Source organism: Schistocerca gregaria, chromosome 2, assembly GCF_023897955.1.
Source record: "Schistocerca gregaria isolate iqSchGreg1 chromosome 2, iqSchGreg1.2, whole genome shotgun sequence".
Taxonomy (NCBI): Eukaryota; Metazoa; Arthropoda; class Insecta; order Orthoptera; family Acrididae; genus Schistocerca; species Schistocerca gregaria.
Window position 1 is genome coordinate 696,505,192 of NC_064921.1, and position 14,259 is coordinate 696,519,450.

The following is a 14,259-nucleotide window of genomic DNA, read 5'->3' on the forward strand; positions in this document are numbered from 1 at the left end:
TAGTAACACTTCTCCGTCTACTTGACGTGCCTCCACAATCCTCAGTCTTGCTACCGGCCGTTCCGTTTTTAGACCGGCCATTCATACAAGCGAAATTGCACAGTACTTAATACACTGGACACGTATTTAGCGGGTAGCGGATCGTATATGTGAAGGGCGTTCAGTGAGTTAAGCAACACATATTTATTTTCTCAGTCAGTTTCAGTTCAAATGCGGAATTTATTGCGAGACATCGGTGGAATATTCTCGCTTCAGCTCTATAGTTTCATGAAATTCCGATAGTTGGCGGCGCTTTACTTAGTCTTCAAAATAGTGTCTGCAACAAACATGCTTTCCAAGGAGACAGCTGGCATTGAGTATCTTTTATCGGAAAACTAATGAAATGTAAATATTCATAGGAGCTAGCAGAATGTCTACGGACACCCACGGTGAGTCGTTTGATGAGGCGTCTGTTATCATTGCAGAAAAGCCACCCTGCAGTTACGATCTCGCACCATCCCAATTCCACTTGTTTGGACGAACTGCGCAGGAATCTGTACGTGGACGACGGGGAGGTGACTGATGCAGCAGGACTTTGGTTCCGACGCCGACCAGCAGGATGGTGCCATGCGGGCATACAGGCCATCCCTGTAAGGTAGCGCAAGGGCCTCGCAATGAACGGAGATTATGTTGGAAATGAGTGAGAAATAAAATGATCTACTGGAAACCTCAATAAAACCATGCTGCCTTCAGAAAAAAAAGTGATTCATTAGTTAATGAACCCCTCTGGTACACCTGTACATTATTATTTAGGGTTCCTAACCCATCACATTCCGTAGTTGCAGGTGGAATTTCTAAAGGCTCCTCAACGATAGCAAAGCTGCTATACTCTATCTAAAATGACCTTGTGCTCCACATCTAACGACATCGACCTTAGAACAGAAGCAGTAACTAAAGTTCTAGTCCATGTAGCCTGTGCAGAGGTCGTCTGCGGATGGACCGTAAGTTGATGTGGTGAAAGATCCCTCTCTTTGCAGCGGACTAAGGAATAGAATAAACAAACACTGTCGTGTGTGATGCTGCTGGTGGACTTTTTTTCATTAGCAGGATACTGGCAAAATGTAGTGGGTCTTCAAACTAGCTTGCTGGCATAAAAACAACTCTGACCTATCCTAAAATGTACCTCAAATGTGTCGGTCCCAACCAAATAGCACTGCCAGGGGATATACAAAATGCAAAAATAAATCAACACGTGTGGCCCCAGGTTTGTTCGACCATGAGAGAGCATTATGGAGACGCAGATAGGCTGGAACTCGCAGACCCTTGGAAACATCTTGTGAAAGACTACTATCACTGTTTTAAGAAATAACATTCATTAAGAATCTAAGAATATCTCTACGTATTGCTCCCATAGGGAATACTGCGATGTGAAATACCAGAGTAGGCATTACAGATGAAGAGAAGTCAGCATCTCTAAAAGGAGCAGTCACCGATTTTTGACAACGAACATAGGTACAAGGAAGGTAACTGCGAAGAAACACCGGGCAATAGACGAAAGAAGGAAGTACAAAAATATTCAGGGGACACAGAAAAATATATCAATTAAGAATGAAATAAATATGCAGTGCAAGGAAGATGAGGCGAAATGGCTGCAAGAAAAATGTGAAGGAATCAAAAAGAAATGGTAGTCGGGTGGACTGACTCGGCATATAGGAAAGTCAAAATAAAATTCGGTGAAATTAAAAACAACGATGAGAACATTGTGTAACGGGAATTCCACTGTTATGTGCAGAGGAGAGACCTGATAGGTGGAAAGAGTAGGCCTCTTTGAGGGGGAGAAACTGTCTGACGACATTATAGATACGAAAAACATAGGGGATCCGGCATTAGAGTCAGACTTTAAAACTGCTCAGGAAGACTTGATATCAAATAAGGCAGAAGGGATGGACAACATACCATCGGAATTTCTAAAGTCATTGGAGGAAGTGGCAACAAAACGAATATTCAAGTTGGTGTGTAAAATATACGAAACTTGAGAGATACCATCTGACCTTCAGAAAAACATCATACATACAATTCCGAAGACAGGTAAAGCTAATGAGTACGAGAGTTTACGCACAATCAGCTTAACAGCTCACGCATCCAAGTTACTGACAGAAATAATATACAGAAGAATGGAAAAGAAAACGAAGGATGTGTTAGATGTTGACCTGTTTGGCTATAGGAAAGGCAACGGCACCAGAGAGGCAGTTTTGACGTTTCCTTCATAATGGAAGCAAGACCGAAGAAAAATCAAGACACGTACACGGAATTCGTCGACCTTGCAGAAGCGTTCGATAATGTAAAATGTTGCAAGATGTTCGAAAATCTGAGAAAAATAGTGGTGAGGTACAGCCACAGACACGTAATAAACAACATTTACAAGAACGAAGAGGAAACAATAAGGGGGGAAGACCAAGAACGAAGTACTCGGACTAAAAAGAGTATAAGACAACAATTTAGTCTTTCGCCCTATTGTTCAATCTATACATCGAAGAAGCGATGACGGAAATAAGAGAAAGGTTCAAGAATGGGTTAAAATTCAGAGTCAAAGGATATCAGTGAAAAGTACTCTGATGACACTGTTATTCTCAGTGAAAGTGAAGAATGGAATGAACGATGTAATGAGAACAGAATGTGGATTGGGAAGCCGTAAGAAGAGAAAGGTGATGAGCTGTAGCAGAAAAAACAATATCAATAAACTTAACATCAAAATGGAAGATCACGAAGTATACGATTTTAAGGAATTCTGCCACCATCGAAGCAAAACTACTGAAGAATGGCGAAACCAGGTGGACATACGAAATCAGAGTAACACATGCAAAGAGGGTATTCCCTTCCGAGAGAAATTTAGTAGTATCAAACGTAAGCCTTAATTTGAAAAAGAAATTTCTGAGAAGATGCGTTTGGATCCCAGCATTGTGTGGACAGTGGGAAAACTAAAACCGGAAAGAATCGAAGCATTTGAGATGTGATGCTGCAGAAGAATGTTGAAAATTAAGGGGGCTGATAAGATAAAGAACTAGGAGGTTTTCGACAGATTTGGCGAAGAAAGAACGTATGGAAAACACTGAGAGGAAGAAGGGACAGTGTGATAGGACGCGTGTTACTGCATCAGGTAATACCCTTCATGGTACTAGAGGGAGCTGAAGAGGATAAAAACGTAAGGGAAGATAGAGACTGGATTACATCCAAAAAATTACTTGGGACGTGGGGTGCAAGTACAAATCTAAGAGGTGGGCACAGGAGACGAGTTTCTGGCCAGAGGCATCAAATCAGTCAGAAAACTAATTATTAAGAAGAGACCCCTCACACAAGGTTAGAATAGCCATACTGGGCGAAAAAGCATTTAACAATTATTGTCTCGCATCCATACGAGAATTAAATTCGAAGAAGGTCCAATAAGTTATACAGCGGGAAGTACACTCTATCATTTACTTCACAGTGGTTTGCTAAATAAAGATGTAAATGTAGACGTAAGTATTGGGATAACAGCTGCTACACAATGGATCTGCATTCTTAGGAATGGCTCTCTTGTGCCTTAGCACGAAAGTGGAGATAATGTGTTAACCACACGAACTGATTTTGTGCAAATACAACAGGTAGCTAACTCAGCAAACTTCAAATTCATTAGTTCTTAAAAATTACTTTTTACAAAACATTCTAAAATGTAAATTTACAGCCGGCCGCTGTGGCCGAGCGGTTTTAGGCGCTTCAGTCCGTAACCGCGTTGCTGCTACGGTCGCAGATTCGAATCCTACCTCGGGCATGGGTGTGTGTGATGTCCTTAGGTTAGTTACGTTTAAGTAGTTCTAAGTCTGGGGGACTGATGACCTCAGATGTTAAGTCCCATAGTGCTCAGAGCCATTTGACCCATTTTGTAAATTAACCCCTGAATTGGAATGCTGCTTGTTCTAAAACTAGATTACGTGTGCTATACATGTCCTAAATTCTTAATTTTCAGAAGATGAACACAAAATAATTCTAATAAAATACATCATCCACAGTTATCATAAGTGCAGAAAGGCAAATCTTGATGGTTATTACTTGGTTATTACTTTCAGATTTATGTCGTACTATTAATTATGTAAACGAGAAGATGATATAATGTTACATTTAGCTGAATCACGGAGATAAGCACTAGAAACTGGCTATCCCTGCATTAGAAATTAATGTAATCGCTTAAACATGAGACATTCAGCGCAACTTAGATGAACTCTTGCAATGGTCTGTAATTCGAATCTACGTAGGTACATTCATTTCTGAGACATAATTACTATTATAGAATAAAATGAACATGAATAAGTGGTGAAATTAATACGAGTATTTGTAAGGGCTTCTAGTTCTTTTCTCCATTTACACTGCCGGAAAAACATTAGTACAGCCTTTTAGAGGTTGCAACAGTGCATATGGAATACGTGAGATAACATTTACAGATCAATAGCACAAGCGGATCAGAGGTACCACGTATCGACCTATGCTGAAACATCCATTTTCAAAATGTGTGTGAAATCTTATGGGACTTAACTGCTAAGGTCATCAGTTCCTAAGCTTACACACTAGTTAACCTAAATTTTCCTAAGGGCAAACACACACGCCCATGGCCGAGGGAGGACTCGAACCTCCGCCGTGACCAGCCACACAGTCCATAACTGCAGCTGATCAGACCGCTCGGCTAATCCCGCGCGGCATGAACGGCAGTGCAGGTGCTGACTAATCGACCGAACAGGTGACGAACTGTCCCAGGATACGTTATGCCACGCGTGCTAGTTCTGTAAGAATTGTTGGCTGGCGAGCCGCACGAGTAAATTCTCGTCCCATCATATCCCACACGTGCTCCATTTGAGACAAATCTGGAGATTGTGCTGGCCAGAGAAGTTGCTCCACGTCTTGCGGAGCACGTTGAGTTTCACGGGTGGTGAGTGGACGAGCATTATCCTGTTGGAACAACACACCGCCTTCCTATTACAAGAACGACAAAAGGACTAGTTTATCAGCATTCTTCAAGTACCGAGCGCTGGTTAGCAGAGCTTAGGTGAAAGAGAGTTGTAGCTTATCACAGCCTAGACTATGCGGCCTTGGGTGGGACCAATGCATCTCGGGTGAATGCACTTTATCAGACAGCGCTCAACAGGTCGACATCGTTCGCTCAAACGGCTGTCACTTGCGAACAGGCAGAAACTGCTTTTATATCTAAAGACCACGGCGCGCCAATCTTTGAATTGATCCTCTGATGGCACGAGTCGAGCTGCGCACGTAGATGATGTGGCGTGAGTGAAAGTGGGGCTAGAGGTATGTGTGCCCATTGTACCACTGCCAGTAACTAGTTCGCAACAGTTCGTGCTGACACGTCTGCGCTCACAAGCCCTCTTACCTGTGCTGTGGTCGCTGTACGATCTGCCACTGCTGCCCTTACAATACGACGCCCCTTGCGGGAGTCTGTGCTGCTTTGACGTCCAGAATCTCATCTACGGGCACGGGAATCTTTACGTGACCACTGATACCAGCATCTTAGTATATCCACATTTAAATTTTTATAAAATGAAACTCCTCAAGCTGTACTTAAGATTTCGTATTTATAGTTTCGACGTTGCATCAAGGCCATCTTCAGGCCTGTATGCTTTGATGAAATCAATTGTGTGTTCCACGTGGATGGCGGGCAGTAACTACACTACTTCCCATTAAAATTGCTGCACCAAGAAGAAATGCAGATGATAAACGGGTATTCATTGGACAAATATATTATACGAGAACTGACATGTGATTTCATTTTCACGCAATTTGGGTGCATAGATCCTGAGAAATCAGTACCCACAACAATCACCTCTGGCCGTAATAACGACCTTGATACGCGTGGACATTGAGTCAAACTAAGCTAGGATGGCGTGTACAGTTACAACTGCCCATGCAGCTTCAACACGATACCACAGTTCATCAAGAGTAGTGACTGGCGTATTGTGACGAGCCAGTTGCTCGGCCACCATTGACCAGACGTTTTCAGTTGGTGAGAGATCCGGAGAATGTGCTGGCCAGGGCAGCAGTCAAACATTTTCTGTATCCTGAAAGCCCCGTATAGGACCTGCAACATGCGGTCGTGCATTATCCTGCTGAAATGTAGGGTTTTGCAGGGATCGAATGAAGGGTAGAGCCACGGGTCGGGAGATCTGAAATGTTACGTCCACTGTTCAAAGTGGCGTCAATGCGAACAAGACGTGACCGAGACGTGTAACCAATGGCACCCGATATCATCACGCCGGGTGATACGCCAGTATGGCGATGACGAATACACGCTTCCAATGTATGTTCACCGCGATGTCGCCAAACACAGATTCGACCATCATGATGCTGTAAACAGAACCTGGATTCATCCGAAAAAATGACGTTTTGCCTTTAATACACGCAGGTTCGTTGTTGAGTACACCATCGCAAGCGCTCCTGTCTGTGACGCAGCGTGAAGGGTAACCGCAGCCATGGTCTCCGAGCTGATAGTCAATACTGCCTCAAACGTCTTCGAACTGTTCGTGCAGATGGTTGTCTTGCAAACGTCCCTATTTTTGACTCAGGTAGCGAGACGTGGCTGCACGATCCGTTACAGCTATGCGGATAAGATGCCTGTCATCTCGAATGCTAGTGATAAGAGGCCGTTGGGATACAGCACGGCGTTCCGTATTATCCTCCTGAACCCTCCGATGCCATATTCCGCTAGTAGCCATTAGATCTCGACCAACGCGAGCAGCACTGTCGTGATACGATAAACCGCAGTCGCGATAGGCTACAATCCGACCTTTATCAAAGTCGGAAACGTGATGGTACGCATTTCTCCTCCTTACACGAGGCATCACAACAACGTTTCAATAGGCAACGCCGGTCAACTGCTGTTTATGTATGAGAAATCTGTTAGAAACTTTCCTCATGTCAGCACGTTGTAGGTGTCGCCACCGGCGCCACCCTCGTGTGAATGCTCTGAAAAGCTAATCATTTGCATATCACAGCATCTTATTCCTGTCGGTTAAATTTCGCGTCTGTAGCACGTCATCTTCGTTGTGTAGCAATTTTAATGGCCAGTGGTGTAGTTGCTTCCCTCTGTCCATGTGGAGCACGTATCTAGTTACTGCCCGCCGTCAATTTGGAGCACGTAACTAGTTACTGCCCACCATCCATGTGGTGCACATAATTAGTTACTGTCCAACATCCATGTGGAACACGTAACTAGTTACTGCCCGCCGTCCATGTGGAGCTTGTAACTAGTTACTGCCAGCCGTCCATCTTGAGCAAGTATTGGTTTCACCACGAACTTCTAGTACTCAGCCACACACAACTAATTTCATCAAAGAATACGGGCCTGAAGATGGAGCTGGTGCAACGTCGAAACTAGTAGCCAAATTAATATGAAATCTTAAGTACAGCTGGAGGAGTTCCATTTTTAATTAAAAGATACCAGCATCGTTGTCCAACAGACTCAGTATGTCCAACTTGTATGGCAGTCCTCCGAAAGGACCATCTCGTCTTGTCAATTGACCCCTCAGTTGGCTGTAGGAGGCACGAATACAACTTCATGACATAGTTGCCTGTATCCTTTACATGTATGGACCACACTGACCCTTCTGGCAGTGAGCCTTCCCTAATAAAGGATAGACACTGCTTTCTGTCGGAGTCGACTTTGAAACCATCATCGCTCAGGTGGCATACGCCCTCGTCGGATCAGAATCCTTGAAGGTGCACTAATTTCTTTTTCCGCAAGCCACTTTACAGTGTGTGACGGTGGATACTTTTGGTAGCAGAATATTTACTCACATCACTTACCCATGCCCGGTACGTGAGATGTGTGTTGGAGGAAGTATATTGCATTACTCATCTTGCAATCTATACACCTGGAGTGTTTCCTGAGCTTCTACCAATGGAACTCGTTAAGCATCTGCGTAATGTCTTAGCACTTAGTAAATGATCCCTTCGAATGTGTGGTTCTTCGTTGGATCTTTGTATCTCAACAATAAATCAAACTTGTAATGATCACAGACTGATGAAGAAGAATAGGGCCGAGAAGAATACTGTGAGGTACTCCTTTCGTGGAGCCTTAAGATTATTCCAATGATTTTTTATAATGTCATTTGACTAATGAACAAGTAGAAAAAATATTATATTCATTCCAGTGTAGTATGCAGTCCTATAAATATGCAATGCTAGAAAGTGTTGAAAAAAGACAACTCTCAGTATGTTGTGCTGTTTTCAAAAAGGAATCCATGTCCGGAAACGCACTCTTACGGCACTGGAGAGCGTCGAAGATTTCTGTGCGTTGCACATTACGTCAATGAACCCAATATGGGTACGACATCGCACTGTCTAAATTAATAACGGGCTTCGAACTGCTTGCTCCTACTTGAATGCAGAGCCTAGATGGCAGTGCTGACTCTTACGCACGTGATCCAGAGCTTTGAAACATTTCAGTCGCTCCGTGGACCCGAGGAGTAAGGTTCTCTGTTGAAGTTGTATGTGTGCCGTAGACGATACTCGACATAATACCCCACAGAAGATAGTCTAGATGTGTCAGATAATGCGACCGTTTTGGCCATGGAACTGGTCCACCTCTACCAGTCCATCGTATGGGATATGCGATGTTGAGGTGATTCCGCACATCGACATCAAAACTGTGCTGGAGCTCGGTTGTGTTGCACCCACTTGTCCATCCGAACGTTTAGTAGCACTACATCCAATATGGTAGACAAAACATCTCTAATAAATCTGAGGTAGATCGGTACCTTTAATTTGTTTGGCAGTAGATAAGGCCTAATAATGTTCTCACCAATTATCCCTGCCCAGATGTCAGTGTTGCTGATTTTGGGTCACCCGAGAACGCGCATTTTCATCCGCCAAAACATGCATGTTGTGTAATATCAATACGCCGTCTCTAATAAACGTGCATTCATCCGTTAACAGCACCAAGCTCGGGAATTGTGACTGCAGTGTGCTTTGTTCTAAATATCACTGTGAAAACTATACCCGTCGTAGATATTCGTCCTCCTGTAACACCTGGACTTTCTGCGGACGGTATGGGTGGAGGTGGTGTTCATGGACATACCACACGCCACTTTTACTCGTGAGCAGCGCCTGTGCCACCTGCCGACTGCTGGCGGCTGGGTCTTCCTCCAAGAGTAGTGTTCGAGCCGAGCGTGAACGAACCGCATCATATTACAACACCAACCAGATGACAAAGGGTAGACTGGGGATTGTATTCACACGTACCAAGCACAAAGTGGTACTGCTTTGCAATGGACACACCTTAAGCAGAAAATACTTACATGCAACTTTTCGACTTCTCTGAGGCGTCTCTAGACGGCCGAGAACGTGGAATGATGCATGACGTATATATGGGAAACATTCCACATACAATCTTGCAGCAGCTCTTCCACTGCAATCTGCTTCGCCGTACGCAAGCACCATGTCGTCCATTTCTACAGCAGTGTACTGGTATATGTCGTAGTACCGTCAACAACGTTACAGCATCACTGGCAGATCACAGGAGGTCCGCAGTCGAATGCACCATGGAGCAGTGTGGCTGAATGTAGCCCAGGCGGGAGAATGTTATTACTCTACTGGCCATTAAAATTGCTACACCACGAATATTATGTGCTACAGGCGAGAAATTTAACCAACAGCAAGAAGATGCTGTTATAAGCAAATGATTAGCTTTTCAGAGCACTCAGACAAAGTAGGCGGCGATGGTGACACCTACAACGTGCTGACATGAGGTAAGTTTCCAACCGATTTCTCATACACAAACAGCAGTTGACTGGCGTTGCATGTTGAAACGTTGTTGTGCTGCCTCGTGTAAGATTGAGAAATGCCTACCATCACGTTTCCGACTTTGATAAAGGTCACATTGTAGCCTATCACGATTGCGGTTTGTAGTGTCGCGACATTGCTGCTCGTGTTGGTCAAGATCCAATGACTGTTAGCAGAATGTGGAATCGATGGGTCCAAAATGGTAATACAGAACGACGTGCTGGATCCCAACGGCCTCGTATCACTAACAGTCGAGAAGAAAGGCATCTTATCCGCATGGCTGTAACGGATCGTGCAGCAACGTCTCGATCACAGAGTCAACAGATAGGAACGCCTGCAAGACAACAACCATCTGATCGGAGACCATGGCTGCGGTTAGCCTTGACGCTGCATCACAGACAGGAGCGCCTACGATGGTGTACTCAACGACGAACCTGGGTGCACGAATGGCAAAAAGTCATTTTTTCGGATGAATCCAGGTTCTTTTTACAGCATCATGATGGTCGCATCTGTGTTTGGCGACATCGCGGTGAACGCACATTGGAAGCGTGAATTCGTCATCGCCATACTGGAGTATCACCCGGCGTGATGGTATGGGGTGCCATTGGTTACACGTCTCCGTCACCTCTGGTCCGCTTTGAACAGTCGACGTTACATTTCAGATGTGTTACGACCCGTGGCTCTACCCTTCATTTGATCCCTGCGAAACCCTACATTTCAGCAGGTTAATGCACGACCACATGTTGCAAGTCCTGTACGGGCCTTTCTGGATACAGAAAATGTTCGACTGCTGTCCTGATCAGCACATTCTCCAGATCGCTCACCAATTGAAAACGTCTGGTCAATGGTGGGCCAGCAACTGGCTCGTCACAATACGCCAGTCACTACTCTTGACGAACTGTGGTATAGTTTTGAAGCTACATGAGCAGCTGTACCTGTACACGCCATCCAGGCTCTGTTTGACTCAATGCCCAGGCGTATCAAGGTCGTTATTACGGCCAGAGGTGATTATTGTGGGTACTGATTTCCTAGGAGCTATGCACCCAAATTGCGTGAAAATGTAATAACATGTCAGTTCTAGTATAATATATTTGTCCAATGAATACCCGTTTAGCATCTCCATTTCATCTTGGTGTAGCAATTTTAATGTCCAGTAGTGTATTCTCAGGTTGCCCATCCGCATGGCATACATGGCTTAAGGTTTGCATATCTTCCACCAAAACGAATATGAACAAACCGTCACAACCATTCGTTCTCAGACTTGGACGCTCTCCAGTGAAAAGCCTTGCACTTCCGGATATGAGTTCTTTCTTGAAGACCGATCGGTTTACCCTCCCACACAATATATTAAGCATTGTCGGTTGTTTTTTCTCTTTTTGGACACCCTGTATATCTGTTTGAGTTGTTCATTTTGCGGTCTACCTGACGAGAAAAATTAATCCATGTTTTTCAGAATTCCTTTGTATTTTGACAGTTACATAGTATCGTGCTTTTCGCAAGACGAAGTTCACATAGCCTAGACGCTACTGGATGCTTTGCAGGTAACTGTTTAAAAAAAGATTTGGAGCGAGGCGGTAGCTTCTAACCTGTAGGAACAGGATCAGTGATCCCTGCTTTGCTCCCCTGGTGGAGTTGGCTTCGGTTCACCTAACGAGGTCCCCCATCCTTGTGTTGTGGGACGCACTTAGTCTGGCTTCCCTACCGAGCTCAGTCCCTGTGAGCCCTGCCGGTCCCTGTGGATAGCTACCCATCCACCAGCGGAGCCATTAGCTTCCCAGCCTCTATAGCTCGGCGCCTAGAGATATTACCTAACTTAACAAACGATGTGTATAATACAAAATCTTTGCCAGCATAGCCGGGTAACGTTTATCAAAAAGTTAACTCCGTAAATCGTTAATCCGTTGCTAAGAAAGCTAACTTCGTTGAACGTTAAAGCGTTATCTCGTAATAGTAAACTTTATGTTCGTGGTATGGTAAAAGGAGCAAGTGAATCAAACGCATTACCGTCGCTAAAATAAAAATGTTTTGATCGAGGAAGTTCAGGTGGGACATAGAGAACGTAAAGGAATCATGTTCATAACAAAATATTTTTATACATTGATCCACACTAGATTGAGTCACACCGCTGTCAACAATTGCAGTGATTCTCTGTTGTATTCTGTTTACCGGTTTACTGCTACTGGCGCCGCTGTCGTCATCTAAATGATCAACATTCGTCTTTCTTTTTGGCTTTGCTCGACCGAACCATGGCATCACTGACTCTTAAAGCTGTAAATACGGCGATTCACCTGCTCTCCTTATGTGTTGTTAAGGGTTAAAGTGTGAACCTAAGTTTGATTTTTCAGGATGCATAATCGAAAAATATATGTCCCTCGATCTGGATACAAAATTAACGTAGTCACTTAAATGCGCCCACGGATTTTTATCGGTTGTAGAGGTAGAATCCAATTCCGTGATCTAGTTTCTACAGTTAAACTTGTAAGAAGAAGTACACTACTGGCCATTAAAATTGCTACACCACGAATCTGAGGTGCTATAGACGCGAAATTTACCCGGAAAGAAGAAGATGCTGTGATATGCAAATGATTAGCTCTTCAGATCATTCACACAATGTTGGCGCTGGTGGCTACGTCTACAACGTGCTGACATGAGGAAAGTTTTCAACCGATTTCTCATACACAAACAGCACTTGACCGGCGTTGGCTGCTGAAACGTTGTTGTGATGCCTCGTGTTAGGAGTAGAAATACGTACCATCAAGTTTCCGAATTTGATAAAGGTCGGATTGTAGCCTATCGCGATTGCGGTTTATTGTATCGCGACATTGTTGCTCGCGTTGGTCGAGATCCAGTGACTGTTAGCAGAATATGGAATCGGTGGGTTCAGCAGTTCGACGACGTTTGCAGCAGCATGGACTATCAGCTCGGAGAGCATGGCTGCGGTTACCCTTGACGCTGCATCACAGACAGGAGTTTTTCGGATGAATCCAGGTTCTTTTTACAGCATCATGATGGTCGCATCTGTGTTTGGCGACATCGCGGTGAACGCACATTGGAAGCGTGAGTGCGTCATCGCCATACTGGCGTATCACACGGCGTGATGGTATGGGGTGCCATTGGTTACACGTCTCGGTCACCTCTTGTTCGCTTTGAACAGTCGACGTTACATTTCAGATGCGTTACCACCCGTGGCTCTACCCTTCATTTGATCCCTGCAAAACCCTACATTTCAGCAGGATAATGCACGACCACATGTTGCAAGTCCTGTACGGGCCTTTCTGGATACAGAAAATGTTCGACTGCTGTCCTGATCAGCACATTCTCCAGATCGCTCACCAATTGAAAACGTCTGGTCAATGGTGGGCGAGCAACTGGCTCGTCACAATACGCCAGTCACTACTCTTGACGAACTGTGGTATAGTTTTGAAGCTACATGAGCAGCTGTACCTGTACACGCCATCCAGGCTCTGTTTGACTCAATGCCCAGGCGTATCAAGGCCGTTATTACGGCCAGAGGTGATTATTGTGGGTACTGATTTCTTAGGAGCTATGCACCCAAATTGCGTGAAAATGTAATAACATGTCAGTTCTAGTATAATATATTTGTCCAATGAATACCCGTTTATCATCTGCATTTCCTTTTATTGTAGCAAATTTAATGGTCAGTAGTGTAGTACTTAATGCTAGCTCAGGAAACAACCAACAATAAACTGCGGCACCTAATTTTCTAGCTCGCACTCGATTGTTTACATCAATATTGCGAGCATCCTGGCTAGCCACACACATGCGTGACCTGAATTCGTCAGAACATTATTTCCACGGGCGGCGCGATGTCATTTCGGTCATACACGGTAGGTACCGAACTAACGATTAACGGATTCGAAGAAAGTTAACGGAAGTTAAAGAATCCGTTAATGTTTATTAAAATTTACCTAAAAGTTAATCCTTTATTCGAAAATTTAAGTTCGTTAATTAACGATGAACGGATTAACGGTCTTGTGCCCAGTTGTGGTCGCTAGATCACGAATTGTCTTCTCCTTACTTTTTATTGACGTGCACATTTTAAATTCCTTATAATGCTTTACTGTAAACGGAATTTACTGTATGAACTACTATCGTCATCAACATTTCTGCAAATCAGGGACAACAATTTTTCACTTTTGCGTATTTGACAGCTACTGAATCCGATCCAACGGTTACTGTGATCTGTCTATGTCACAGTATACTTCTATTTTCTTGCTTTTGTGTATATTTTACAGATTAGTTGAATTGTTTTAGTAATGAGTACAGCCTACGGTCATTTTAATCTCTCTTTAAAACAATTTATTTTAGTTGTTTACGTTTTCTTTTTAGATCCATTATATTATTTTAGTATTGAGTAATATTTTTTAATTATCCATGCAATGATGTATTAATTGATGTAAACACTAAGTAAATTACATACTTGTAACGATAAAATTTAGT

General features: G+C 43.8%; 1 protein-coding gene across 1 annotated transcript in view; it reads left to right on the forward strand.

The window, feature by feature from the left end:
• LOC126334783 (agrin-like) overlaps positions 1-14,259 on the forward strand; it is a 1,978,886-nt gene that overhangs the window by 1,271,933 nt on the left and 692,694 nt on the right. The window lies entirely within an intron of this gene.